We start from the raw sequence: 26543 nt of genomic DNA, 5'->3' as shown, positions 1-26543 counted from the left end.
AGGGAAAATAGTGGGACCAATGGAACCCTAAGAGGCTCCCCCTCCATGTCCGATGTCCCAGTGATTTTCTGTCCCAGACTGGGTTGGGAGGATGGATTGAGTGTCCACGGTGGCCAAGCTAGATGGTGCTCCATGAAGAAGTCCTGTGTCCACATGTTCTTTAGCAATTCCCAGTGCTTGTGGACTTTGTGGGGCATAAATAGCCAAATAGCCACCAAGAGAAGGAGTCTCTTCTCTTTAACCCTCAGCCCTCCATTTTTGTGTAAAAATAATTTTCTATTATCAAAGGCTTCACGTTAAAATATTAGTCATTGAATAAAGTTAATTTTAGAAAAAGAAAGAAAACTCCCCTTCCCATCAGCACAATTATTTTTGTATCTTCTGTTTTAGTCTTAGCCGTGTCGTGAATATAGTTTTAAAGATTTGCAACCAATAGTCTACAATTCGTAATCTTGGTTTTCACTCAACATTGTAAGTATCGTTAGTGCTGCTATATGATTTTCATAATTATTTTTTAGGGATTCATGATATATTTTCCATGCATACCATTATTTATTTAATCATTTCATATAAATGCATATTTAGATCATTTATTTACTTTTGCCTATGGTGGTGATTGCTGTATTGCCTCTGTATTCATAGTTAGTTTCTTCTGTTAAATCCTTCCTTTAGACAAAATCCAAAAGATAGGCTTGCTGGATTGAAAGGTATGACCATTTTTATTCTTTTTAATATATATTACCTTCCAAAAGGACCAAACCAATTTACAATTTTACCAGCTATATGTGCTGGTACCATTTCCTTTCCAACTTCTCTCACATTGGCTATTGCCATTGGAGTGTGTATTACAATTTTTTGTACATACTGAAACACAGAACACCGTATCTGCTTCAATTGCATTTCTTGGATTATTAATATCTCCCCTCTATCTGACACTTTAGGCCAGGAAAACCTACTAATCCACCATGTTCTGCTGGTCTTAGCTTTCTGGGACATTCCCACAAACCCCAACTTAATCCTGAATCCATTTTCACTGATTCTTAAACCCAACTAGAATCTCCCTGCCTGCTCCAGGCCCCCACCAGATTTGATTCTCTTCCAGATTCTTCGAGTGTGGCGTGTTTTCTATCTAGTGGACTGCTCCAGTCGTTTCAATTAAGAAATGACTGTTCCATGCTCTCTAGACAAACAGCATTGCTCCGTCTCTTGATGGTAGGCACTGATTTAGACAATTAGTGCAAGTGGTGAAGGACCTTTTCCCACACATAGGATTATAACGTGTTTTCTCTAGTGGGAGCTAAGTTCTTTGCCATTTCATTTATTCATTTGTTCTACCAAATATTACTGAGTGCCTAAGATATTCTGGATGGTAGAGATATGACAGAGAAGATACAGGCTCTACTCCCATCTGGCTCACGTTCTACTGGGGGGCTCTACTCTCGTCCGGCTCACGTTCTACTGGGGGACACACACAATTAACAAGCAAGTGAGTGAATGTCTATGTCAGGCAGTGATAAGTCTAAGGAGACAAATGCTGAGGTAGGGTAAAGGGACAGATACTGCTGGGGAAGTGTGGGCAAGGGTGTGCTGGAGTTGGCTTGCACCAGCTCTGGAAAATTGTGTGCTTCATAGTCAATGACCTCATGTTGGTAGCTTGAAATTGGCCACAGTGGGAGTATTAAATTAGACACAAAAATGCTACAATTCAGGGACAGCTGGTTGTTAAGAACTTGCCAGTGTACTCCCAGATAGGGGGTGACTATTTTGTGTGGGTTATTCAGGGAAAATCTCACTGAGAAGGCAACATTAGTGGAGAGACCTGGAGGAAGTGAGGGAGGGAGCCACAGAGGTGTCTGGGGGAGCAGCATTCCAGGCAGAGGGAACAGCCAGTGCAAAGTTACAAGGCAAGGTATGGTTGGCATATTTTAGATATGGCAAGGAGGCCAATAAAGAAGATTTGGAGGGGGTGGAGAGAAGGAGAAAAGTGGTAAGAAATGAGATGGGAAGCAAGAGGGCAGGGGACTTATAGGAGATAAGATCAGGTGTAGGCCTTGTAGGTCATTATAAACATTCTCCTGATTGAAGATGGAAGCCATTGGAGAATTTTGAGTTGAGAAGTGACAGATTCTGATTTCCGTTTTAAAAGGATCACCCTGGCTGCCACGTTGAGAATAGAACTATAGAAGGGCAGAATTCCAATCATGAGAAGGCTATAAAAATAATCCAGGAGAGAGTCGATGGTTGCTTGGATTGGTGGTGGAGGTGGTGGGCAATGGTTCAATTCTGATTATGTAGTCAAGGAAGAACCGACAGTATGTGCTAATGGATCAGACAGGCTGTGTGTGAGAAAGAGCCAAGGATGACCCCTCGGCCATTTCTTATATCAACTCCAAAGAGACTGCTTCAGTTCAGGAAGATTGCAGGCGTGGTGGCAGAGTTTACCACCCAGGGGTTTGTTTGGTTTGTATTTCATTCTTTATGCAAATCTTATTGCAACGAAAGATTCTCTTTCAACCATGCTTGATTCTGAGCAATTCAGTCCTAAAGAAGCCACCCTAGTACAATTGTGGGGCAAAGTGCTGGATGTCCACAAAAGTCCCTTCTCACCTGTCCCATACAGAGCAGCAGAGTTTACACTGGGCACAAGGTGTCTCTGGAACCAGGTGTGGGCCAAGGCGGGGGGTGAGTGGAAGTATGACTTCCAGGTGATTATCAGAAAGAAGCAAGAAAAGCCATTTTTCTGAAATTTCTCTCTTCTTACCCCATAAGCTCATCACAGATGTCAGATGAGCCTATGACTCGGCTTTGACTGTGCAGCCAAAGACTGCAGAGCGACAGGATGGAGGGAACCAAGGCTCTGTGTCACCACGTGGGGCAGACTGCTCGCCCCTCTCAGGACTGTCACATGAGAAAGGAAGTACGAGCTTCCTCACAGCACAGCTTCCTGGGAGTCTTCCATTCCAGCAGCTTAGCCTTTACCCTAACGGAGACAAACGGCAATTTCAAAACAAACAACAAGCCAACCAGCAGAACATCAGAAAGTCGAAAGTGACATATTCCAACTGATGGGGAAAGCCAGAAGGAGCAGAACCTTTTGATGAGGACAAAATGGCAGGAGACCACGGGCAAAGGGCCGTCCGGACGCTGGACACTCCCACGGAAGGCTGGCCACGAGTAGGTGGCGAGTTCAGACCTACACTGGCAACAAGGAGTAGAAAGACCCTGGGGGAAGGAGAGGGAAGAATGCTGGAGTTTTAAGGCAGGATGATTTTCCCCTGCGTGAGATCAATACATACTGGGAAGTGGTGAGATCAATACATACTGGGAAGTGGGGCTGAGGATCAAGCGTGGGCCTAGAGCAGACGTTGTTCCACTGGGGAGAAGGCAAATATAAAAAACCATCCTGGGAGAAGAAATTCTTGCAGTCCCTGAGGAGGTGGGCAGGAATGACCCAGTAGATCTTTTGAAAAATATGCTTTTTATTGGCCACGCACTAACCTAATCTATGGCGAGGGAGGGGGAAAAAGACGCCTAACAACCTGCCCCATTAAAGTTAATGGGGACTCCCCTATAAAATCTAAGGGCAGAAGATGGGATGATGAATCTGTATGATTATTTCATGAAGCTTCCAAAAGATAAATAAGGCTCGTAAGAGACGTGTTTATTGGTGAACAATTTATACCGGTGTACGTACCCTCAGCTGGAATGTAATTGCTGAGGATAAGGTGGGAAACGATTACCCAGTCTGACTCCAGCTGGCGCTGCACCCGTGGGAATGCAGTAAATAACTGCCGAGTAGCAAGGAATACAAAGTGGCGCGCTGGGTGAGCGCTTCCGGAGAGCCAACGCCACCTCTTCACTCTCTTCAAGAAGCTGGGACTGCCTGGCACTTGGGGGAAGCAGCAGGGTTTCCTTTGAAGGCCAGGACGATGTCTTTGGTAGGAGGACAGCAGCAGTGCCCAGTACCCCAGGGCCCTGCTGAGGGTCTGGGTGAGCCCAAGTTGCAGCTGGAAGAGCTGGAATCCACCGTCTCCACAGCCCTCTGGGCAAGTCCGCAGCTGAAAGAGCTCTGCCTGCTTCCCTTCTCTCTGCGGTTCCCACACTTTGTCACTCTGCGGGGACATTCCTGCAGTTCCACTCCTCATCTCTCAAATATGCCCTGGTCTCTTGTGGTTTGGCGTTCAGCCCACCACTCTGCAAAGGCTGCTCCTGCTGCTGCTGTGCAGTGTGGCGGTTAATAGGCACACACAGGCTATGAAGTGGACCTGCCTGGGTTCAAATCCTGGCCCTGCCAAGTATCAGCTCTGTGATGTTGGGCCTAGTGTCTGCATTTGTGAAATGAAGATAATTATTTGTTTAGGTCTGTTTTTCCCACTAGACTGTGACCGCCATGAGAACGGAAACTGGGACTACTCTTTTCCTTATATTCCTAGATGCTAGAACAGCAGTAGGTATACCACAGGTGCTCATAAATGCTTATCTATAAACAGCAGTGTGTGGAGAAATGAACTGGTGTCCAGCTGAGGTCTGGTCTCCCAAAGGAAAGGCAATAGACTGTCCTAATTAATTAGTTGGGTATGTGTATAGGGGCACTATCACTTTAGGCTAATGTTTCTAGAAGAATCGAAGAAGCCCATTAGCTACAAGGCGCAGGGAATGGGGTGGAGACAGGGCGGGGATTGGCTGTCAGCATCCACCTCATTAGGGTCCCCAAGGGTGACACGAACTGAATAGGGGAGGGCAGTTGTGAGGACCACCCTAGGGAAGCACAAAGTGGTTAGCAGTTGGACTTCTGTTAAGCCAGTTGTGGTGTGTCATTTGCAGAAAGGACCATAATTATTCCCCTCTCCATAGCCACGCCTCTCTGCAGTGGCACTGTGCCTCTCTGCAGTGGCACCCCATCAGTTTATTTCCCTACCCCTTGAATCTGGGCTGGCCTGGTGATGGCTTGCTTTAGCCAGCCGAAAATGGCAGAAGTGTCAACGTGTCAGTTCTGAGTCTAGGCCTCGAGAGGCCTTTGTGGCCTTTTCTCTCTTCAAAACCTGTCCAGGCATGTGGACAAGCCCAGGCTGGCCTGCTGGATGACATGAGATGGAGTGAATCAGAGCCAAGGCAGCCCCCTGGTCCAGGGTGGGCCTCAGAAATGTGAGACGGCACAGTGAACATCAGCAAAGCCCACCAACGGGTGACCTGTGGCTGACTGCAGATGTGTGAGGGAGCCTGGCCAAGAACAGGACCACCCAGGTGAGCCCAGCCCACAGTACCATGGGCTAAGTAAATCGTAGTGGTTTTAGGCCACTTAGTTTTGGGGTTGTTATGCAGCCATAGGTAAGTAATATATCATTTAACACAGTTGGGTGGAAACTGAGAGTCAGAGAGAGTGACATGAGTCCCTCACCTCGTATTCAGCTCTCACTGCGAACAAATGCCCTTGCCCTTGCAACTTATTTATTTATTTGAGACAGAGTCTTGCCCTGTCACCTGGCTAGAGCACCGTGGTGTCATCATAGCTCGCAGCTACCCCAAACTCCTGGATTCCAGCCATCCTCCTGCCTCGGCCTCCCAAGTAGCTGGGACTACAGGCATGCGCTACCACACCTGGTTAATTGTTCTACTTTTTGTAGAGATGGGGTCTCCCTATGTTGCTTAGGTTTGTCTCCCAGTCTCAAGTATTCCTCCTGCCTCAGCTTCCCAAAGTGCTAGGATTACAGGTGTGAGCCACTGCGCCTGGCCTTCGACACTTCCTTTTATCCGGCATTTATAGGGGAATATTTATGACTGATGTCTGGGTCAATGGCACAGCTGATCAATACGATGGTCAGTCCACATCCTGCCTCCGGAGGCTCAGTTCCAGAGCCTCTCTTGTCTTTGGACATCATCTTCAAGCAGAGCCAGCTGCAATGGCGACGTCCACAAAAGATCCCCCTCAGCTCTGTCTGCCACTCGTGGGTAAGCACAGGAATTTAAAGACTGTGGCTCTGACAAGTCTAGGCTTGACAGCTGACACCGACTAGCTGTGGGATGTAAACTCCTTGAGTGCCAGTTTTTCCATCGGCAAAATGGGGATAGTCACGCTTGCCTCATAGGGTCATTGTTAAGATTAAATGAGATAGTTCACATATGGGGCCCAGCACACTAGAGGATTGTTGTGAAAGTGGGGGAAGTCACAAGGTGGGGAGCCCAGAAAAGGTGTTTCCTACGTTGCGAATGGGGAAATAGTCCCAGTGCCCCCTTGCCAGCTACAGGCCTAAGTTCAGGTCATCTGAGAGCTGTGGGAGGAGGCCCAGGGCAAGTGAGGCTGCCCCTTGGCCTCAGAAATCGTGAACCTGGCAGCAGGTCCTGCCTTTAAAGACTTAGTCAATGTCCTGGTCAAGACAGGGCCACACTCTTGGCAAACCTTCTCTACCCTTTGTCCAGGCAATATAGTGTTCAGTCAATTTCTTCCTATTATGGAGCCCAGAAGTGATTGTCTTGGTGTTTTTCTTATAGCAGAGCATATGAGTTGAGAATAGTTTGTTCATTTGCACCCAGTTTCTCCCCTTCCCCACCCAGGCTGCCCCCCACCGCTCACATTGCTCCAATTCCTGTGGGCCAGCGTGCTGAGCCCAGGGTGTGGATTTACGCCCATCAGAAGTCTGATTGAGGGTTAGGAAAAATCATCTGGGATGTGATGACAGTCACAGGCACAGACCCTAGAGTTGTGGCTGCTGTTTCTTTTCATAGACTTCTCCCAGGGGGCCTCGGTTCTAAGCAGTTGCCAGTATCTGCTAAAAAGGTTCACATTTCCCCATGGCTGTAGAAAACCTTAAAGGAGAAAATGCGTAAGTGTTGGGTCATCTCCTCTTTTTGGTCACCCTAAATTTCTTTCCATAGTCTTCCCGAATTTTTGTATTTATACACATTTATATACACTGATATACATATATGAATTTCCATATATATGTATGAAGAGAGCATGCATATATGTACAATGGGATCATACTGATTACTAGCCTTTCTTTTACACTTAATAGATCATAAACATCATTTCTGATCTGTAAACATTTTTTTAAAAGGCCATATTTTGGAGGCAAAAGTCAAATTCAGTGCATATGGGTTTTGCTTCACAGTGTTTTTAAGGACTTGAATTTGAATACCTTCAGAAGAGGCATATATCCTTCAATCCCTGACTGGCCCTGGAGGCATGTGAAGTTGTCATCCTGAGTTTTATATCATTGTTTACAATTACTGTTATCCTACCATGTCAATATTTCTCAGTGGAGAAATTTTGGCAATTTTGAGCCAGATAGTTCCTTGTTGCCTGGGACTAATTTTTGTACATTGCAGGATTTTTAGCCTCCCTGGCCCCCCACCAACTCTATGCCAGGAGGACCTCCTGGTCTATGTGAGAACCAAAACTGGCACCATGTATGTCCAGACTGGACCATCTGTTCTCATCTTGGGCTAATGATGAAATCATCATAGACTGTCCTATATAGATTTGTTTAAGTATGATTGCCTTATGTCCTAGTTTACCTGGGACAGTCCCAGGGACTCCTGTGGTTCAGGTATATTTATTAGTAGCACCCCCTGTCACTCTCAAAAGTATGCCTGTTTGGATGATAAGTTGGTTGGTCACCCTAAGTATAAGGCCCTGTTTTGGTGATGGCTAGACTTGTCGGGTTCTGCCCAAGAAAGACCAAAGGTGCTAAGCATGTTTTCCCAGAGTTCATCTGTTTGTCCCATAGTGAATGGCTTCTACTGGGGTTGCTATGGACAGAACTGACTTCCAACTCTGGAGCTGAACAGTAGGGCAGTCAGCAACACAGGCATATTTTAAAACATGTGGGCAAGGATTAGTTTAAGGCCAGAAATAGGTTGGAGAAACAAGTTGTATGATAACCATTTAGATTCAAGAAGGCCTAGAGTGGTATCATTCCCACTGAGAATGCATGGTCTAGAGAGGCCTGCCCAGGCTCCATGTTTTACAGATTAAGAAACTGAGGCCCAGAGAAAGGAAGGGAAGCAGGACCTCAGGGCATGAAGGGCTTAAGGGTCCCCTTGCCCTCCCTACCATGGACATTTGCATTTCCCCTGAGCATATGCACAGGTGGAGGGTTAGCCTCACTCAGAACCTTGGACCATGGGTCACAGATACTACCCAGGCAAGAGGCAGAGGCAGAACCCAGGGCTCCCCAGTCGTGGGCCAGAACTCTTTACTTGGTCCATTCTGTCTCTTCTTGGATTTCTTCCTAAGATGCTTAAACCTCCATCCTTCCATGTACATCTAAAAGATGAAACTGGCTTGGAAATACCAGATGTCTCTGAGAGAGGATTCCCAGAAGCTACAAGAGATACACATTCAACAGTTGCTTAAAAAATAAGCACAGTGGGGCAGGCGTGGTGGCTCATGCCTGTAATCCTAGCACTCTGGGAGGCCGAGGTGGGCGGATCATTTGAGCTCAGGAGTTCGAGACCAGCCTGAGCAAGAGTGAGACCCTGTCTCTACTAAAAATAGAAAGAAATTAGCTGGACAACTAAAAATATATAGAAAAAAAATTAGCTGGGCATGGTGGTGCCTGCCAGTAGTCCCAGCTACTTGGGAGGCTGAAGCAGGAGGATCGCTTGAGCCCAGGAGTTTGAGGTTGCTGTGAGCTAAACTGATGCCACAGCACTGTAGCCCAGGCAACAGAGCAAGATTCTGTCTCAAAAAAAAAAAAAAAAAAAATGAGCACAGTGAGTGAGAACCTTTCATAGGCTGGTTTGAGATGTGGATTCCATTGTATTTGACCTTGGAGTCCTTCGGATCATATCACTAATGCTTCATTCATTCTGGGCTTGGGAGAGCTTTTCCTCAGGAGCTGTGCCCAAGCAGCATCCAGTTGTCTGGGATGTGGAAGAGGATTCACCTCAAACCTTCTAACTCTGGAAGAGTTGGGCTCCCAGCATGGACGGTGGCTTGGGTTGACCTGGCTACAGACCCCACTTCTGCTTGATGTTGTTTCCAGCTGGATCTTCAAGTGTTCTGAGCAGTTCCCTTGCAGGAAACATGTTCTGTATTGAAAGCCTTATTCTTATTTTTGGCCTTTTATGGGATTGTGCTCCTTTCAAGAGACCTGCCAGCCATTACCTGTGGGTAGCTCTGTCTATTGACACATGATTTGCTCTGCGTTGGCTAGACGTGAATCTCTGGCATTATAAGAATCTGGAGACCATAGAGTTTTACAAGAGGTGGTGCTTTTCCTTCCACTGAGTTAGTTGAATGTTGTTTCGGATAGAAACATCTATCATCTAACCTCCTCTGCTCATCTAACCTCACCTTTGATTCAAGCTCCTCGCCAGGAATGGTGTTTTTGCTTCTGGGTTATTAGAATTAAAATTATTCTGAACAGATGTGGCATAAAACACTTAGGGGATTAATTCAAGTTAATATAAAATATTAATCTAAATAGTGCTGTCATTTGGCGGGCACTATGTATCTTTGGTGGGCACTGCATCTTTGCTAAGCACTTTCATGAACTACCTCATTTAATCCTTATAACTCCATTGTGATGAATGTATTATTAATTCTCTCATTTTACAGAGTATAAAGTTGAGGCTCAGAGAAATTGAGCTGCTTGCTCAAGAGTGCACAGCTACTAAAGGGCAGAGCTAAGATTCAACTTCAGGTCAGCCTGATGCAGACAGAGCATTAACTACAGCATTATAGTCAATGCCCAGAGAACTTGGGGCAAGGGTGCCCCCATTTACCCCTTTTCTCAGAGGTATATAATTTTCCCAGTGCTGCTTCTTACCAGGGATGCAGTGTGGGCTCACAAAGAGAGGTCTGACCCTGAAGTCAGAAGGTCTGGATTTGAGTAGCAACACCTGTCCTGCCTGAATTAAGTTTATTGTGAAGATTGAATGCTACAATGCATATGATTAAGTCTTTATAATTGTAGGTTGTGATGGCTTTTATAAAAGACGGCTCTTATGTATACATATATACCTGTTGAAACCTGTGCAGATGTAACACAACACTGTCCCCCACTCCCACACATCCAGTGATGATAGGTGTATATCAGGTTGCTCCCAGTTGGCCAAGCCATCCTTGGGACTGGGATTTCTAAAGTGGAAGGGACCTAAGAGATCATCTGTACATTACAAATCAGGAAAATGAGGTCTGGTAAAAGATTTCTTTGTACTTTTCCCTGGACTAGCAGAATGACATTGAGGGTTAGAGACCAATGACTCAAGGGTAGGCAGGAACCAGAAGAGATATAACATTTACATGTAGTATAGATTATTAAGTATGAAGTGTCCTATATCCTTAAGTACTAAGATTGACAATTGATATCTCTGGCATTCACTTTGACATGTCTTGTTGTGTTTTTATTGTGAAGACACATTCTCAGTTTTTCAAGCACATGTTTTGGCTTGTGATTATTTTCAAAATTTTTTTAAAGCAATTTTTGTGAAACCATGGGTAAGTCAAAAATTTGTGTTATTTTCAAATATGTGTTTCATAATGGAACCAGTGCAGTGCAAACAGCTTGAAATATCAATGAAGTGCTTGGGAAGGATGTAGCTAATAAAAACACAGTACACTGATAGTTTGAGAAGTTTCATTCTGCTGATTTTAATCTTGAAAATGAGCCATGTGGGTGACTTGAGACCAAGGTGGATAATGATGAGCTGAAAGCTGTAGGAGAAGTGAATCCATCTCAACCTACCTGTGAATTAGCAGCAAGGTTCGATGTGACTATTCCAACAACATTGGACGACTTGAAATAAATGGGCAAAGTAAAGAAGCTGGATGGGTAGGTTCTAGATGAATTAAATGAGCGTTGGAAGAGAAATTGTCTTGAAGCTTGCCATTCTTTGCTGTAACAACATAAAGTCGAACAATTTCTGCACTGTATTGTCATGTATGATGAAAAATGGATTTTTTTTGACAATTGCAAGCATTCAGCACAATGGCTGGATAAAGATGAAGTGCAGAAACACAGTCCAAAACTGAATATTCATCAAAAAAAGCTAATGGTGTCTACTTGGTGGTCCAACACTGGTATTATCCACTGCAGCTTCATGAAACCTCATCAATGGATTATAACAGATGTCTACTGCAACCAATTGGATGAAATGATGAGGATGCTTGCAATTAAGCAGCCGAGATTGATCCCTAGAGACAGGCCCATCCTCTTGCAAGACAATACTTGACCACATGTCGTACAAATAATGCTGCTCAAACTGTAGACGCTGAACTCGGAAACTCTCTGGCATCCGCCATATTCACCAGACCTTGCACCAACTGACTAAGACTTCTTCCAGGCTTTGGACTACTTCTTGCAAGGAGAAATATTCAATTCTCCACAAGCTGTGGAAAATACCTTTTGTGATTTCATCACCATTTGCTCTCCAGGCTTCTTCACTGCTGACACAAATATGCTACCGTTAAGATGGCGAAACTGTGTTGGTAGTTCAGATGCATACTTTGATGAATTGCACTGCTTCTTGTTTGAGACATAATAAACTCCACTTTTGATTTGAAATTGGATATTTTATATTTAATGACCTCATCTTTGGGCCACTTTTTCCACTAATAATATTGGAAAGCTTGGGTCACCTGGTAGGATGAACCCAGTCTACATTTGGAGAGGAGTAGACTGGAACCAGTGAGTTGGCCAAGATTGCTGAGGGGAGCAAGAAGGGAAGGTTCCAGGTGGGTGCTACCTATAAAGGACAGTGCTACCTATAAAGGAGAGAATTCAGAAAGCTTCACCGCCTGAGGTGACCTGATGCTATCTCTTCTTCTCATGTCCTTCCTACCTGTGGGTCATTAGGTTGTATTATGTTTAGGGAAGTTGACATGAGAGTATATATTTGATGTCCCAAGAGTAGGAAGTGCTCCAGCGGGGAAACTGCACTGAGTCTATGAACTTGGGTGAAAAAGCCCCAGGTGAAGATTTGATGCCACAAGGTGTAAGGGGCCAGTTGTTCTTCGTAGAAGTGACTCGAGCAAAATTCCATACTGATTCCACCCATGATGCCCCTAGACTTCACAGCTACCAACTCTTCTCAGAGGTCCAGTTGACCCCACACTCCTTTTTTCTAGTCTTCCTGCAAATGCCTGGTCCCAAACCAAACTAGATGAGAGGGTACCAACAAATAATCCAAGTCCACAGCTGACAAAACAACCCACAGCACACGTCCTGCGCCCAGATGGGGACTGGAGGTCAACTGTGTCAGCTGTCTTTATGGAAGAGGGCATGTTATTATACTAATTACAGTGTACTGGGCTTGACTGGGAACTAAATATAGATATATGTGGCTTCTGGAAACAGGCACCAACATTCCTTTGGCTTTCTTTGCTATGTGATTTCTTTTTAGAGAAATCTTTGTCTTGATTAGGAAAAAAAAAAAAAAAGGCTGCCAAAAGCTGTGCTGTCTTATGCATTTTCAAAAGGGCAGTCTGCATTTGACCAGTGATACTGTCACCTTTGCCACGCTCACAGTGCTGTTCCCTACCGTCATGTTTCCCTACTGTCACGTGCAGTTGTAAAAGGGACAAACCAGGCAGCCCCACCCTGTGTTTTTCAATTTCTCTATTGCAGTTTTTTCAATTTCTGGGCTTTTTGCATCACTTAATGAAGAACTGCCCACCACAGCCCTGCCTCGGTGGGCCTAAGAGACCTTCTCCCTGGAGAAGATATTGGAGAGAGGAGGTTTGGGCTGACTCTGCAACAGGATGAGAGAAGGAATTAGCATTTATTGAGTTCCTGCTGTGTGCTTCCCTGTGCCAGATGCTTTTGCTGATCACTGCAGAAACTCTGGGAGGTAAATGAATTGGAGGCTCTGGATAAAGAAGCAAATGGTGCAGCTGGAATCCGGGCCCACATCCGCTCCGTCCAAGCCCATGTTCTCCCTTGTGTTATATCAGGATACAAATTAATCCACAACAGGAAATACAGACTTCTTTGTGCCCTTTCTTGCCCATGTAATATATCTTGGGTGATATAGTGGAGGTGGGATGAGAAAAGATAGGAAACACTCTTACTACTTCTGTCCTCAGGCAGGCATAATAAACTTAGGTCCACACACTGAAATGCCTTTGGTGGCCTGGTGGCATAGGTAAATGTGAGTGAAGTGTGATGAATAGCGTGTTGGGGAAAGGGGTGCTACAATGGAACCAGGATCCACAGACATGTCTTATTAAAAGGCATCGGCATTCATACTTTTAAAACCATTGCCGGCCAAACCAAGCATGCCTGTGACCCAGTCAGGCCCAAGGACCGCCATGTGGGGACTACTGATTCAAACGTCCCTCTAGGTGTCGACAGCAGGGTACCCCGCCAGGTGCCAATGTACCCTGCCTAGTGTGTCCCTTTAGGTACTGATGATTGATTCGATTTCCTCATTCTCTAAAAAGGAGAATAAATATATCACCTACACAAATTTAAAGACTACATCCCCCTCCAACAATAGGACTATGGTGAGGGCTAACTTTATTCTTTGTACTTTCCTTTCAGATTCTTTTACATATTAGAAGAAAATGCAGCATGTGAGAGCTTGGAAGCAACTTTAGTGTCCCAGTCCGTTTTACGGGAGAAGAAACTGAAGTCCAGAGGGAAAAGGAGCCTTCCTAGTTTCACAGAGCTAGTTATTAGGAAAGCTTGTCTTAGAGGACCTGACTGCAGGCCAGCAGTCCTTTCAGTACTTACCCACCCACGCACAAGTGTGTGGACCAGACAGCAGTCAAAGCATCATGTGTGGGAATGCTTGCAGCGGTGGTTCCACTGCCTTACGGTCAAGGTTAGGCAATGTGACTCTGTTCAGCCATCAGAGGAGAGGACTGGACAGAATTTGCTTGTAAGTCCTCTTGGCTGAGTGTACCTGTATCAAGATGTGAAGATGTGAGCCTGGCTCTCTAACCCAACCCCCACTCGGCCTGGGCTATATACAGGCTGTGACCATCCAGGGGGGCGATGTCTTAAGAAGGATACTTTTGGTCTGAGAACGAGGCAGTCAAGTCCTCCATCTGAAAGAAGCAAGAGGCTCTGAGCGAACAAGTAAATGTTAAACCAAATTAAAAACCATACCTCCTCTGGGCTGAAATTTGTTCTAGCTCTAGATGAAAGGTGCTTTGAATTCCTTGAGGGAAAGAAACAGAATATTAGAGGTAGAAGGAACTCTGAAGAGGAACTAGTTAAATTCTTCATCACCAATGGGGAAACAGGTATAGGAGGGGAAGGCATGATCACCCTTAAGGTGTGTGAGCCCCAGGAAAATACATTTTTCAGGGTCCCTGTCTATACAGACTATTTGATAATCAATGTACTAGAAATGTATGAGCCCATCGAAGGCATAGTAATTTATCAGAAAAGATTTAGAATAATGCGTGAAGGTACTTAATGTGTTTGTTTATTGTCCTCTTGGTGCATGTGGAGTTTCTTAAGATATCTAGGCACTATATCCCCCTTTTTAGGTCTAAGAACAATCTCTGTATGTTTTTTTATTGTAAAATACACTGTTCCTGGGTAATTTCATATTTCCCACTGTGAGAAAAAGGTAGCAACACTCATAATACCATGCTATTTGGAATCTTTTTGTATTGAAAAAAATAGATTTTCTTGCCTCTGCAGTTCCCTGATGCCATATATTTAATGCTGGCCTTATCATTTACTTGTGACACTGTATCATGTCCTTTGCCACCTGTGAATAATGGCTTCCAGTGACTCTCTCAAAGGTTGTTACTGTGCTTCACAGATGATGACCACTGTATCAGTCAGGGTCACCCAGAGAAATAGAAAAAGCAGGATATGTATATATTAAGAGATTTATTGCAAGGAATTGGCTTACATGATTGTGGGGCTGGCTATGGCTAGGCAAGTCTTAAATCCACAGGGCAGGCTGTCGGGAAAGTCAGGTGAAATTTTGGACACAAGCTAGAGCTTCTGTCCACAGGTAGAATTGGCTTTTCTTCAGTAAAGCCTCAGCTCTGTCCTTACCTTTCAATTGATTGGATGGCGCCAACCCAGACTAGCGAGGAGGATCTCATGTTGTAGATATGCTTAACATCTACAATCAGTGACTTTATGTAAAGGAGATGCTGTGGATGGTAGCTTTACCTGTGTCCAAAAGGTTCAACCTGCCCTTCCTTACACCCTGACCTGTGGATTTAAGACTTGCTTAGCCACAGCCATCCCCACAATGCATGCTGAGGAAATGAAGCCCTATTCAATAAATGGTGCTGAGAAAACTGGATAGCCACATGCAGAAGAATGAAACAGGACTCCTGTCTCTCACCACTCACAAAATTAATTCAAGATGCATAAAACACTTAAATATAAAGCATGAAACCATATGGATTCTAGACGAAAATGTAGGAAAAACTCTTCTAGCTATCAGCCCAAGAAAAGAATTTATAACTAAGACTCCAGTGGCAATCACAGCAACAGCAAAAATTGGATTTGATTACATTAAAAAGTGTCTGTACAGCTAAGGAAATAATCAACAGAGCAAATGACAACCTGCAGAATGGGAGAAAATATTCACAAGCTATATATCTGATAAAGGGCTAATATCCAGAATCTACAAAAAACTCAAAGAAATTAGCAAGAAAAAAACCAAACAACCCAATTAAAAAGTGGGCAAAAGACATAAACAGAAGCTTTTCAAAAGAAGACAGACAAATGGCAAATAAACATATGAAAAAATGTCCAACATCACTAATCATCAGGGAAATGCAAATTAAAAACACAATGAGATACCACCTCATCCCTGTTAGAACGGCTTTTATTAAAAAGTTTAAAAACAACAGATGTTGGTGTGGATGCAGAGAAAAAAGAATGCTTATACACTGTTGATGGGACTGCAAATTAGTCCAACCTCTATGGAAAACAGTATGGAGATTCCCCAAAGAACTAAAAGTAGACCTACCATTCAATCCAGCAATCTCACTACTGGGTATCTACTCAAATGAAAAGAAGACATTTTATCAAAAGGATACCTGTACTCGAAAGTTTATTGCAGCACAATTCCCAATTGCAAAGATGTGGAATCAACCAAAGTGCCCATCAATTCATGAGATTAACAAAATGTTGTATATGTGTACCATGGAGCACTACTCAGTCATAGGAACGACGAATTACTGCCTTTTGCAACAATTGGATGGAACTGGTGACCATTATCCTAAGTGAAGAATCATGAGAATGGAAAAACAAACACCACATGTACTTGCTATTAAACTGGAACTAACTGATGAGCACACATGTGCACATAGGGATGTAAAACATAGTGGAAGTCAAATGGGTGGAGGGGAGAGGAAGGTAGGGGCAAAAACCTACCTAATGGGTACAATGAACAGTACTTAGGTGATGGGCACACTTATAGCTGTAACTCAAGCATTACAAAAGTGATCCATGTAATCGAAATATTTTTTCCCCTATAATACTTTGAAATAAACAAAACCTGGCCCTCACAACTACAAATGCAAGTCTTATCCAAAGTATGCTGGAAAATACAAATGAGAGTCGGTGGTGAACTGTTGATAATTCAGACTTCATCAGACTTCATCTTGTGTCTGATGTGAGTGAGTGTCACCTCAAATCAGCAATATCAGCACCATTTGGCAGCCCAATGTGTCATGTTCTGGTTGTGATGAATTTTCTGTTTCAAATTTTGTAGTAAAATGTTTTCCAACCATTTCTTCTCTTGAACTCTTTAGGCTGTAATCACTGTATTCCTAAACAGTGATTGTTTTCAATGTTGATTGTAACTTTGCCTTTTGTGCCAGGAGATAGGCTGAGGCCTAGGCATGGAGCCACTGGTACAAAGAATTGCTATCCCTTGTCCATCATGGCTTGAGACTGACCTAGGAGAACATGTTGTCAATCATATCAATTGATGGGAAGAGAGGACATTGATCCACAGGTGATTGGCTTTGCAGAGCAACAGTTTTGAAAGCTTGGAGGAGATAGGTACAGCCAACTCTAGGGGACTTCCTGAATGGGAGCAGAGCTTGCAGGGTGGGGCCGACTGCTCTGGATGCTCACACTAGGGTTATGCAGAGTAAAATATTCCTGCTGCCTTCAGGAACTATGGACCAAAGGTGGCACCATGGTCAGAGCACAATTGGGTGAGTGCCAGGGGCCCATGCATGGGGCCCATGATCAAGAGGAGGTGGTGAACTGGCCAAGGTGGGAGGATTGCTTGAGCTCAGGAGTTTGAGACCAGCCTGAGCAAGAGTAAGACCCCATCTCTACTAAAAATAGAAAGAAATTAGCTGGACAACTAAAAATATATAGAAAAAATTAGCCAGGCATGGCGGCACATGCCTGTAGTCCCAGCTACTTGGGAGGCTGAGGAAGAAGGATTCCTTGAGCCTAGGAGTTTGAGGTTGCTGTGAGCTAGGCTGATACTATGGCACTCTAGCCTGGGTAACAGAGCAAGACTCTGTCCCATAAAGAAAAAAAAGAGTTGGTGGTGAAATGCTAGTAATTCAGAGACCTGACTTCATCTTGTGTCTGATGTGAGTGTCACCTCAAATCAGCAACATCAGCACCATCTGGCAGTCCAATCTTGTGACACTTCTTAAAAGAGATACCACACCACAAGGGGGAATGAATGTGTATCAGGTGGTCCTGGGGCAACTGTTTAAACATGAGCCCGGGAGCACCTCAGTCATCAGGTCAACCCTATACATGGGATAGAGGGTGAGAGAGTTTTCCAAAAAGGAGAAATGGGGATTGGGGCCCACACCAGTTCCAGTCCATTTTCAAGATGTCCCATCCAGTAATACTGGCCCTGGCTGGTTCCAAGCACTAAAGTGTTGTAGGGATGCCATGAGGAAGGCATTCCAAAGTGAGGGTTAAAGGTTGGGGTTTGGGTAGGTTTTGGGGATTGAGAATAAAGGTGGGGGGTGGTGCTAAGGCATGGGGATTAGAGCAGGGGCCCCACTTAATTACGCAGGTCTGAGTGTGATTCTAGGAGAAGGAAATTGTTCGGGCTCACATGGTTGGTTGTTGGAAAACCTGTGAGGTCAGTGAGGTATGATCAAGAAGGTTATTGCTAGTAATTATTAAGGGACTGAAGCTTGCAAATGCTTTACTTCAAAAAGTAGGAGAGATTTATGGTAATTCCCATGATAACCTCACTCTTACTCACTTGCACTGATGTGCTTTGTTGAGATGCAGAGGAAACGAGGGAAGTAGAGCTAGCCCAATGGGAACATGACCTGGTTGCATCATGAGTTTGTTTTCTAGAGATTCCTTCTAAGGAAGGAGCGGCCCACTGGGACAATTGAGCCAGGATGTCAGTATACACAAGGTACTAAATACTAAAGCATTACTAAAGTGTAACAAAATGAAAAAAGCTACAGTTCCCATAACTCTTAGAAAGCAAATAGTACATAAGTGGTTCAGGGATGGAGGGGTAGGAGTGGGTGAGCCTGCTAAGGGGTATGTGTAAAACAAACAAAAACCCAGAAAATACCAATTGTTGGTGAGGATATAGAGCAACTAGTACACGCAAACACTGCTGATGGGAGTGTAACTTAGTATAGTCACTTCGGGCAGCTGTTTGGCAGTATCTGCTAATGACAAACATGTGCCTTCCCTTCCCTATGATCAAGCGATTTCACTGTTCCCCTCTCTATTTCTGTCTATGTCTATGTCTATGTCTATCTCTATATCTATATGTCTCTCTGACAGAAATATCTACATATGTTCACTGAAAGATATTTCTAGATTGTTCATAGCAACCCTATGCATGGTAGCAAGAACTGGAAACTTTCCAAGTGCCCAACGCCTGTAGACTGGATAAATAGACTGTGGTATATTTACACCACGAAATATGATCAACAAAATGAATGATCAATTTTTGACTAGATACAACAATGTAGATGAATATCATTTGCTGTCAAACAAAACAAGTTAGACACAGAAGAAAATATCTTACATGATTTTATCCATAAAAAGAACAAAAACTGGCAAGCTAATCTTTCCCGTTAGACGTCAAGATAGTGGTTATCCTTGGGAAGAAGGGAAAATCAGGGGAGGATTCTGGAATGCTGGTGATGTTATTACTATTTTTAAAAATCTGGGTGCTGATCACAATGTGTGTTTGGTTTGTGAAAACTCATTAAATACTCATAATATGTGTACTTTTCCATCTGTAGGTTATATTTCAGCAATAAGTTAAAAGAGAAGAGGGAAACTCCATTCTTCCTCTACTTAGTACTCATCTTTTCCTCCAAATAAATATTAAACTGATATTTAAAGAGTCTTGGTTTGAAGGTGTGACAAATTATTAGCTTATCCTGAATCCCTGCATATTCCCTTCTGGCCATCGTCCCTCCATGCATACACGATTGACCACCCTGTGTGTTGTGGCAGACATGCACAGGGCAGCTGTCGCCTGGGATAGTGTCCCATTCTTATTAAGGCATGAAGGGCTGAACATAGCAGTTCCTTATCCTTGACATTTTTCTTCCCATGAATATTTAGCCCCTTCACGAGAAGGGGCTTTGATTCTTCCTCAGCAGCTAGCTGATACTCTGGAGCACTGGGCAAGAAAGAGGAATGCTTGTAATGATCATTTTGGTCACCGTTCCACACCATACCATGGGGTCCTCAGTTTCTTCCTTTCCTTTCCCTTGTCTCTCCACTGCCTCTTTTCCTTCCTTGCCGGATTGTGTTTCCAGTCTCCCAGAGATGCCCTGGAGAATTCCTGGGTCACTGTGATACTCAGTAGATTCTATGGCTTATTCAAGAATCAAGCAGATCTGAGTTTACCATGTGACAATCTTTTACCAAAGAACCTGCAAAATCCATTTAGTCTCCCTAGACTTCAGTTTTCTCATTTCAACAAAGGGAAAATAATGACATCTATCTATCTTACCAAATCACTGGAGGACTAAATGAAATAAAATTGATGATGTCTGGTGTACAATAGATGCTTAATCCATATCTGCCTCCCTGCATCCTCCTGGTTTTTGTGAAAGGTTCCTAATACTGGCTGGGGCACAGGTGAGTAACAAGCTGCTGTTTTTCGATCCCAGATCATCTGAAACATTGCAGCGATGCTTTGGTTTTTTTCACGAATGATTATCAGCACCTAAAGGGATTGTGTAGCATCAGGAAAAGTGATTTGGCAAGGGCAAGAAGTGATAAATTTGTGGTGGAGAAGGGGGTCCTGGGGGAAGGCCAAATGCATTCCCCATACGGCCACCTGTGGATAAGGCTCTTATGTGGCCTGAGAGTAGAAACTAGAATGGAGGACTCCACACAACACCGACACCATTTGTGGTCAAACCAGCTGGGGGAAGAGGAAGGGTATTTCTTATGGGCCATATCCATCGACAACATTTAGCCTCACTTTATATTATTTAAATGTCTCCTTAATTCTGGATTTAATGAAAGCCCATGTGTTAAGCAGAGAGAGAAAAATACCCAAGTTCTGACTTTGCCCTTCTGAGATTTTGTTCTTTTCTCTTTAATCTCACCACAGCTCACTCCCTTATTTGTACAGAAAGAAGAGTTTTTTTGTTTCTTGTTTTTTTTATAAATGAAAGAATCCAGGGTGGCATCTCTCCTTTCCCATCCTCAGACTTTTCTGTTTAAGTTTTGGGAGGTTCCTATCTTGAATGGCAATTGTTGCCCTGACTCAGGACACTTTGTTTTCAAAGTGTCATCCTAATTCCAGACACACTTCTGCATCAAAGCCATTTGTGTAGCATCAGGAAATGTTAAACTGGAGATTTCTCAGCACAGGAAAAATAAAACGGAGGCTTGAGCAAGTTTCCAAGATACTAAACTGGGCTTCTGGAAGGCCTAGAGCTGTGATTTTCTTTGGTTACACCAAAAGCTCTTCCTCTGGTCCCCATGTCTCAATCAATATCCTCAAACCTGACCCAGTCTCATGACAGTCCCTTAGGGTGAAGGAAGTGGTAAGAAGAGACCTAGAATTTTCCTAGAAACTAACATTGAATAAGAGTTTCCCAAGGAGATGAGAATGGAAGGCGTTGCAGGCAGAGAAATAGCATGGGCAGAAGTGTGGTGTCTGGAATTAGGATGACCTTTCAGGAATTGTAAGTGGCCTGAAATGACTAGCGAACAAAACAGGAAGGAGGTTGGAGGGGATGGGGAAGTGACTACTTTGGATGGCTTTCAATCCTAGACTGAGGAATTCTGGATTTAACTCCACTCCCTCAAAGTTCTCCTGCAATAAAACAATTTCCTCAACAAAAACTCTCTCATGTTCAAGTGCTGTGATATTTTACAGAGTGATGGGAGCCTCCTTTCTGCTGTCTTCTACACAAACCAACACAGATTCCGTGATGGCAAATATGGTTATGCTATAGCCCTGCCCCAAACCCTCTGGTGTGTCTCAAATCTATAGGATGAAGTGTAATTTCCTTTGCATGGCACTCAAGGCCTCGTAGGGTCAGTCCTTGCTCATTCTCCAGCTGCATACACCATTGCTTCTGGACTATGGGGTCCATTTGGAAAGCAGGATTATATTAGACACTGGAGCTATAAAGATGAGCAAGATACAGCGTCAATCTAGGTGGTGGGACTGATAAGCAAATGGGCTGAAAGCTCTGATAATTCTCTGTGTGGGTGTCAGAGAAGCAGGAGGATTTAAAAGTTCAGGAGAGAGAGACAGAGAGAGAGAGCCAGCAGTGGACATTTTAAACATTGCCTGTTTTCAGGGAGAATGGAGAGACTTGGTTTCAAAATCTTGGCTGAGACTGGGACTGGAGTCCCAGCCCTGAGAGTTACTAGCTGGGTGCTACTTACTCTCTTTGAGTCTCATTGTTTACTTTTCCCAATGAGGAAATGCATCCTTGCTCTGCCAGTTCCACAGAGTGATTTTGCAGGATTTAGATGAGATATTTTGTGCCAAAAACCTCCAGGAACTATACAGCATTTGAGAAGCATAAGGGTTATTGAGGGTATGACTGGCAGGCTCTGCCTCTGGGGAGCTGGACCTAAGAAAGGTGGAAACCCAGTTCCACCTTTGCACGGAGTCACGTGGCTCTGGTTGGGTTCTGTCACCTCATTGTGCAGAATCGCCATACAAATGAAGATATCACTGATGGCTGCATAGTTTTTGGCCCTTGATGCCCAGAAATCTACTGGAATCGTCTAGGAGAGGGCCTGCAGGAATTCACTGGCAACTTGTTTTGTTTGTGGTCCCCCAAGGAGCCTCTGGATGAAGAGCTGCTGCAACATCCAGAGTTCAGTATCGATCGTGTTTATGATTTAAACACTCAGAGACCAAGGAATTGACCGCTTTGATGTGGATTGATGGTTTCCTGATGCCTTATGACAGGTGCGGCCCAGGGACCTCTCCTCCAAGCCTGGAAGAATCATCCTCTGCTGTTAAACAGCTCAATCATTTCTCATTCCTGGCATCAGCCCCATCCACCAGCTCCTCTATCCCTCCTCTCTTACCTAATGGACCCTTTCTGGGCTGCTGCCAAACATGACCCCCATGCACTGGGAGCCTCCGGCTGCTGGGCTGCCAGGGTCAGAGTCAAGGACGGAAAAGGATCAACATTTATAGGATGTCTTCTAGAGTACCAGCATGGTCATCCTGTTACCAACTTTGCAAAGTAGATGTCATTGGTCCCCACTTTACACAAGAGCCTGCGGAAGAGACTAGAAAGAGAAGAGGAAAGGAGAGGGCGAGAGGAAGTTGGACTGTCTCTAGGTGGGAATGAATCGAAGTGCTGGGTGTGGTGCATGGGGAGCCACCAGGCTGTACCGCAGAGGGCTCGGGATGCAATGGGCAGGAAAAAGGAATGAAGAGGAGCAGATAGCTTTGCCCAAGGCTGATTTGGAACAAAAGCCCTGGGTGCAGACATAAGTGAGTCTGCACATGTCATCATCTGCCTCTTCTGTACATATCCATGCTAGTTGCTGTGTGGAGTTTTTCGGTGCCTTCTTTTCCAGTTTAACCTGATTTCCTTGGGGATAGCGGGGCTGGATATGTCCCTGGAGAGTCCCTAGACATGTCTAGGAAACCTCAGAAAAAGAGCCGAGTAGACCAGCTCCCACTAAGGCAAGGGAGAGGGCCCAGGGCTCTGGGTCCCTTATCTGGGGGCATCTACACTGGCCCCTTTATAGTTCTGTCACGCACTTGGCCTCTCCTGTGTACCCCAGCAGAGATTGGTACAACTCTCTCACAGTGAAGATGGTCAGAGAGCCCAACGCTCAGAGCTCAGGAGGCTTTGTGAGCAGGGCTGGTGGGGGGTGCACTCACCTTGGGAGGACAAAGGAGGTGGAGAAACCCCAAAGGTGCTTGCACAGGCTTTCCGCGATTCTGCAAGATTCTGCAACGTGCTAAACATGAACGACACAGGATGCCACTCGCCTTGCTGACTCAGGTTAAACCCATTCCACACACACTCATTGGCTGGGCTATAACACTCAAAGGTGGCCAGGACATCGTCACACTAACCCCAGGGCAGTGCAGAGTGGCATGTTGGCTCCTACAGAGGCCCACACTAAGGGCCGAGGGGAGCCCGTGGAGGGAGGGAAGTTGGGCACAACCATCACTCCTGGAGTGATTCAGCAGACACTGACCAAACTCTTCCCCTGCTTGGGGAGCTGAGGATCCAGAGATGAAGGGCACAGTCCTTGTCACTGGGGAATCACAGGACACAGGCAATCATCAAACAGTTTTAAAAATTTGACAATAAATGTATGCCCAGAGAATTCTGATGCCTAATCCCTAGGAATAAGGGAATGCTCCCTGGAGGAGGTGACCTCTGAATTAGCTGGATAAAGGATGCAGTCTTGATGCATTAGGGACGAGTGACACTAGTGCTTGGTGTGTCCAGTGAGCTACAAGCAGTGGGAGCTAGTCTGTCTGTACAGGCGGGCACTCGTGTGTTGGGGATGGCAGCTGGGAGGGAGCAGGAGACAAGGCTGAGAAGTGTCAGAACAGACCATGGGTGTACTGGATGTCTTTGGTGTTTTGAAGGCTCTCAGGAGCCACTGAAGGAGGCACCGGTGGATCCAGATCTGTGTTCTAGAAGCATTGCTCTGACTGCAGCACGGAGGCTGGGCCGAGAGGAGACTTCTCTCAGTAACGCAGGCAAGAAGCTATGAGGGCTTCGTGAGTCATGGCTTGTGCTGGCCTCAGATGAAGGAATGTAGGATTGCTGGTGACTCCGGGAGACGTTCACAGGTAGAGGCCTTGTGAGCTGCGGGCTGTTGCTCAATGACATTGCAATGCAGCTGTACCGGTCATGGTTTTTAGTTACAGGCATCAGAAGCCAACCCTGGCTGGTTGAAACAGAGAGTTTAATAGCAAGGACACTGGGTGGCTGGAAATTCAGGAGGAAGGCAGACAGCTAAGCTGGAGGATAAGCAGCTCGGAGCAGCGCCCAGAACCACATGGGGGAAGGGGTCTGGAGAAATTTCTCTGCTTTGGCCATCGAACCTTGGGCATTACTGTTGGCATTACTGACATGTCTGTGCCTCAAACTTGAACCTTCAGGAGAGAGAGAGAGAGAGAGAGAGAGAGAGAGAGAGAGAGAGAGAGAGAGAGAGAGAGAGAGAGAGAGAGAGAGAGAGAGAGGTGAGAGAGAGAGAGAGGTGAGAGAGAGAGAGAACATGCTCCACCATTCCTGTCTCTAGCTCTTGAGTCAAAGCCCAGCATGGCACACGGTTGGTGGATCCGGTGACAGCTTGCACCCTGGCTGCAAAGGCTGCCGGGAAAGCCAGTGTCTGCCATTTTCTGCATCTGCACTGGGAAGCAGGCATTGAAGACAAGGAAGACTCAGAAAGTGGGAACTCCCCAAATGAAAAGCGACTCCAGATATAGGATGACCAAATAAAATGATCAATATTCACTGTCATAGCCTTGGTCGAGAATTGAGAAGCTGGGGGCCGTGTCACAGCGCTGACGGTATAATGCTCTCTCACAGGCATTGAGTGATTACTCGCTGTGCCAAGTACTCTAAATGCAGTATCTCATTTAATCCTCCTGACAAATCTCTCAGGCAATTACTAATGTGTCCATTTTACAAAGGAGACGACTGGATTGTAGACATGGCCTCAGCACATACCTAGTAGGTGGCTGCGCTGAGATTTGGGGTAGGCAGTCTATCTTCCGAGACCATGGTCACCCCTCCATGAAGGAACTCTAGGTGTATCTCTTAGAGTGAGAGCACTGTAGTCCGCTAGCACTAGGCCTCACCATTCAAATGATGTCACACTAACTGTCAACAGGAACTCCAGGAAAGTTTGAAAATTCCACCTCAAGGTATTGCTGGGAATTGCCAAGAGCAGCTGGTGTGGCTTACGAGTCAGACCAGGTTATTGGAGGCCACCGTGCTGTCACCTCCCTCTGCCAAACCCAGGCCTGCTGGGGGGCTTCTGGCCGTGCTGAGCAACTCCAGGGTGGATACCAGTGGGCGGCACCCTCCTGCCACTGCTCTCGGCAACACTGCAGATCGCCCCCAACTCTCTCCCAACTAAGTCACCTGTGCTACACAGCCCTCCCCACCTGCCACAACTGCCATCCATGCCCGAGATCCCCCAGGGCCATGGCCCTCTCCCGGGAGAGGCCTTCAGAGCAGATGTCTGCAGCTCACCTGGCCATGGTGCTCTTGGCCCCCAGGACCCTGACAGGGGAGAAGAAGATGAGCTCCTCTTGGCTCCACTCTTGCGAGAGGGGACCTATAGCAAGGGGGCCCCCAAGAGCCTCAGACTTCAGTGGCACATCAGATTTAGGTATTTTCACAAGCCAAATGCATTTCTGTTCCAGGGCTCACACAGACCATCAGCTTGGCGACATCAGTACCCTGCAGACCCGGGGCCAGCAAGCAGCTGGTTGTGACATCCTCCCTCTTCCTCTCTGCCTTCCTTTCATAATTGGCTCAAGTCATTCTTCTCCCAGCCTGGTCTCACATTTCATGAATTCATCGTGGACCCATTATCTGTAAAGCAAGGATAGTGATAATGCTATCTCTCTGTCTTGATTTGGGTCTCCCTGCAAGCAGACTTGGGACCAGCGCTTGGATGCAGGCGTCTGGTTAGGGAGGCGATCCTGGGAAGCGAGAGAGAAGGAGCAGGAGGAATGGGCGGGAGAGGTGGGAGACACAAACACGAGGGCGTGTTACTGGGTTTTGCTGCTGGCAGTGGGAGCCCGATTATATTAGGACCTCCGAGAAGCACACAGAAGCCGCCCAGACTGTCCTGTTGAAGGAAGGAAGGCAGGAGCATCTGTCCAGGGCTCCCAGCCCCTCGGTGGAGAGCTGCCCGGCGGGCGGGGGCATTGGAGGGCTGCGGGTCCCCTGCCTTGCCCTTCAGAGAGCTGAGCTGCCTCCTGCAGCTTCAGCGAGTCCCTGCGGCAGAGAGGAGCAAGCCATGAGCATATGTCTGAGGGACATTGTCCAGAAGTCAAGAGTGGGACAAAGGGCCATGATACAGCACCGAAAACATACACTGTACGTCCTTGCAAAGTTGTCACCACTACATGAGTTAATTTATGGGAAACGCCTAGAACAGTAACCGCCCCCAGTAAGGCCCCACTGTGTGTATGGGCTCTTATTATTTGTGCGACTATTG

This window comes from Microcebus murinus, chromosome 1 (assembly GCF_040939455.1).
Source record: "Microcebus murinus isolate Inina chromosome 1, M.murinus_Inina_mat1.0, whole genome shotgun sequence".
NCBI classification, from domain to species: domain Eukaryota; kingdom Metazoa; phylum Chordata; class Mammalia; order Primates; family Cheirogaleidae; genus Microcebus; species Microcebus murinus.
Note: the sequence above shows the minus strand (reverse complement) of the source record.